The sequence below is a fragment of the Anopheles coustani genome (assembly GCF_943734705.1).
Source record: "Anopheles coustani chromosome X unlocalized genomic scaffold, idAnoCousDA_361_x.2 X_unloc_71, whole genome shotgun sequence".
NCBI classification, from domain to species: domain Eukaryota; kingdom Metazoa; phylum Arthropoda; class Insecta; order Diptera; family Culicidae; genus Anopheles; species Anopheles coustani.
The window spans coordinates 93,327-97,500 of NW_026525183.1; positions in this window are offsets into that span (position 1 = coordinate 93,327).

A 4,174-nucleotide genomic window follows, 5' to 3' on the forward strand; every position below is an offset into this window, starting at 1 on the left:
TACTTTCAGGGTAGTTAGGTCTCGTCGAGACCTTTCCATACATATGCCAAACTCATCGATCGGACATCTATAGCCCGAGTTATTCGCGGTACACCGTACCTTACCCTGTTTTTTCCTCAATTGGGTACAAACCTTGGAACACCCATATCGCCCCTTTAGAGACTAGCTGGCACGTTGGCCTCATATAATGATAAGTGCACCTCAACTAGGGCTACTGACGGTCAGAACATTTCAACTTGCTAGCTCGGGCCCACACTTGTGTTTTTCTCGAATATATGGTTCAAGTGTGCCACTTTGGGCACTTTTGGACATTTTGTCCCCACACAACTTTCTTGCCTTGGTAGATAGGGTCTTGTGATCTTGGGCAAAAAGATGCACCAAGATAAAGTCTAACTTTCGTTCTTGTACCGCAAAGCGCTATCTCAAACACCCGAGGAGATAGAAAGTGATTATGTTCGGTATATCGGTCTTCCATGGCCTACTATGGTAAGCCCCTGCAGGTATGCAACCGAAGGTGCTTGGTACATGTATTTGGTGCAAAATCGGTGCAAAGTAGGTGTTTCCTTGATCGGGCTATAACTTTCTTGGTTGATGTTGGATTGCTTTGCGGTCTTCGGGGGATAGTTAGGGAACATGTTGGCCAACATTTCCTTATTCCTCAGCCTGGCCGTACCTCTTACCGTCTAGGCGGTATACATGCTCTAAGTTGGAACTTGTGTTCCTTATTCACGTTCCCTGTGAAGGTAGGTTTTTGCCCATTTTCCAGTTCATGTGGTAACATTCCCAGACTTTGCCGGCTTTCTCTTCATGTGGTAACTTGCTTGCTCATGTGGTAACTTGGAAGTGTATTTCTGACAGACCCAATCTGGGACTTAGCCGATTTTTCTCTTCATATAATATGGATCCATCACTAGGCCATCTTGCTTGCTTGTGTGGTAACTTGGAAGTGTATTTCTGACAGACCCAATCTGGGACTTAGCCGATTTTTCTCTTCATATTATATGGATCCTGGACTTAGCCGATTTTTCTCTTCATATCATATGGATCCATCACTAGGCCATCTTGCTTGCTTGTGTGGTAACTTGGAAGTGTATTTCTGACAGACCCAATCTGGGACTTAGCCGATTTTTCTCTTCATATTATATGGATCCTGGACTTAGCCGATTTTTCTCTTCATATCATATGGATCCATCACTAGGCCATCTTGCTTGCTTGTGTGGTAACTTGGAAGTGTATTTCTGACAGACCCAATCTGGGACTTAGCCGATTTTTCTCTTCATATTATATGGATCCTGGACTTAGCCGATTTTTCTCTTCATATCATATGGATCCATCACTAGGCCATCTTGCTTGCTTGTGTGGTAACTTGGAAGTGTATTTCCGACAGACCCAATCTGGGACTTAGCCGATTTTTCTCTTCATATCATATGGATCCATCACTAGGCCATCTTGCTTGCTTGTGTGGTAACTTGGAAGTGTATTTCTGACAGACCCAATCTCGGACTTAGCCGATTTTTCTCTTCATATCATATGGATCAATCACTAGGCCATCTTGCTTGCTTGTGTGGTAACTTGGAAGTGTATGTCTGACAGACCCAATCTGGGACTTAGCCGATTTTTCTCTTCATATTATATGGATCCTGGACTTAGCCGATTTTTCTCTTCATATCATATGGATCCATCACTAGACCATCTTGCTTGCTTGTGTGGTAACTTGGAAGTGTATTTCTGACAGACCCAATCTGGGACTTAGCCAATTTTTCTCTTCATGTCATATGGATCCTTCACACGGCCTTCTTGCTTGCTTGTGTGGTAACTTGAAAGTGTATGTCTGACAGACCCAATCTGGGACTTAGCCGATTTTTCTCATCATATTATATGGATCCTGGACTTAGCCGATTTTTAGGTTATTATATATGGATCCTGGACTTAGCCGATTTTTCTCTTCATATAATATGGATCCTGGACTTAGCCGATTATTAGGTTATTATATATGGATCCTGAACTTAGCCGATTTTTCTCTTCATATAATACGGATCCTGGACTTAGCCGATTATTAGGTTATTATATATGGATCCTGGACTTAGCCGATATTTCTCTTCATATGATATGGATCCTGGACTTAGCCGATTTTTCTCTTCAAATAATATGGATCCGGGACTTAGCCAATTTTTCTCTTCATGTGGTAACGTATGCCAATCGCTCACAAGTCATGGGATAAGGGTACTTGTGTTCTTCCATCTTCTAAGTCCCGCACGGGGACATCGTGATCGCCCCAAGTCCGGAATAGCGCCAAGTCAAGCCCCACGGTGGCCGTGCAGGACCTGTTAGCGGCGGCCCCACTGACAGCACTAATCCGGACTTAGAAATTATATCTTTCTAATCGAACACCACACACGCAACACCACCATACCACCATCTCCTTGCAAGTACCTAAGTACCCGCAACTCCATGGTGAAGGCAATGTCACTCCATCACCAACCTCTTTGCACTGCAAGCACTTGCGTACCCACAACACTCCGAAGAAGGCAACGGCGCGCGATGCTCGACTCCACACACCACACCACACCACACCACCGATGGCCAGCCAGCCAGCCAGCCCAACTAAGGGCTAACCCACCAACCAACCACCAATGGCCTAGGCCAGCCGGATCCCACCTTCAAGTCCAAGCACAGCCAAGTGCAAGTACCGCCAAGTGTTCACCAACCGCCCAACACACCACACCACCGATGGCCAGCCAGCCAGCCAGCCCAGCTAAGGGCTAACCAACCAACCAACCACCAATGGCCTAGGCCAGCCGGATCCCACCTTCAAGTCCAAGCACAGCCAAGTGCAAGTACCGCCAAGTGTTCACCAACCAACCATCACACCAGGTCAGCCGGCCGGTACCCACCTTCAAGTGCCATTACCCTCGGGTGCAAGCTCAATCAAGTGTTAACCAACCAACCCGGCCAAGGCAGCCAACAGGCCGGCACCCTACAGCACCGACCCGCCATCACCACCTCAACCGTTGACCATGCAAGTGGCCTCGGACAACAGGTGACACCCGAAGTACATCCGAAGAACGTATATCAAGTGTTTGCTCACCAAGTCCTCAACCAACCCCAAGTACCCGGAGGTACCCAGAGTGTTGGATCCGCCAACCCGTCCCGGCACTCCAAGTCCTTGCGAACCCAAAGTGTTTGCCCGGTAGGGCCATTGTATCACAACGCTTGCTACCATGCAAGTGGCCTCGAACAAGGTGACAGGGGTATCTTCACCAAGTTCTCAACCAACCCCAAGTACCCGGAGGTACCCAGAGTGTTGGGTCCGCCAACCACTACCAGCACTCTAAGTCCTCGCGAACCCAAAGTATTTGCCCGGTAGGGCCATTAGACCACAACGCTTGCTAACCATGCAAGTGGTCTCGGACAACAGGCGATACCCGAAGTACATCCGAAGAGTGTATATCAAGTGTTTGTTCACCAAGTCCTCAACCAACCCCAAGTACCCGGAGGTACCCAGAGTGTTGGGTCCGCCAACCACTACCAGCACTCTAAGTCCTCGCGAACCCAAAGTGTTTGCCCGGTAGGGCCATTAGACCACAACGCTTGCTAACCATGCAAGTGGTCTCGGACAACAGGCGATACCCGAAGTACATCCGGAGAGTGTATATCAAGTGTTTGTTCACCAAGTCCTCAACCAACCCCAAGTACCCGGAGGTACCCAGAGTGTTGGATCCGCCAACCCGTCCCGGCACTCTAAGTCCTTGCGAACCCAAAGTGTTTGCCCGGTTGGGCCATTAGATCACAACGCTTGCTAACCATGCAAGTGGTCTGGAGTATAGGTGATACTGACATACCACCGAGATGGTACATCTAGTATTGGGTCACCAAAACCAAACCAACCCCAAGTATCAACCCGGCATACTCAGAGTGATGGATCCGCCAACCCGTCCCGGCACTCCAAGTCCTTGACGAACCGAAAGTGTTTGCCCGGTAAGGCCATTAGATCACAACGCTTGCTACCCCACGGCGAGCTAAACATGCAAGTGGTCTTAGGCAACAGGTGACACCCGAAATTCATCCGAAGATGGAATATCAAGTGTTTAATCACCAAGCCAGCATCCAAACACCAAGTACCCCGGGAGGACCCGATGCGTTGCGACCATCTCCAAGTTCTTGACGAACCCGC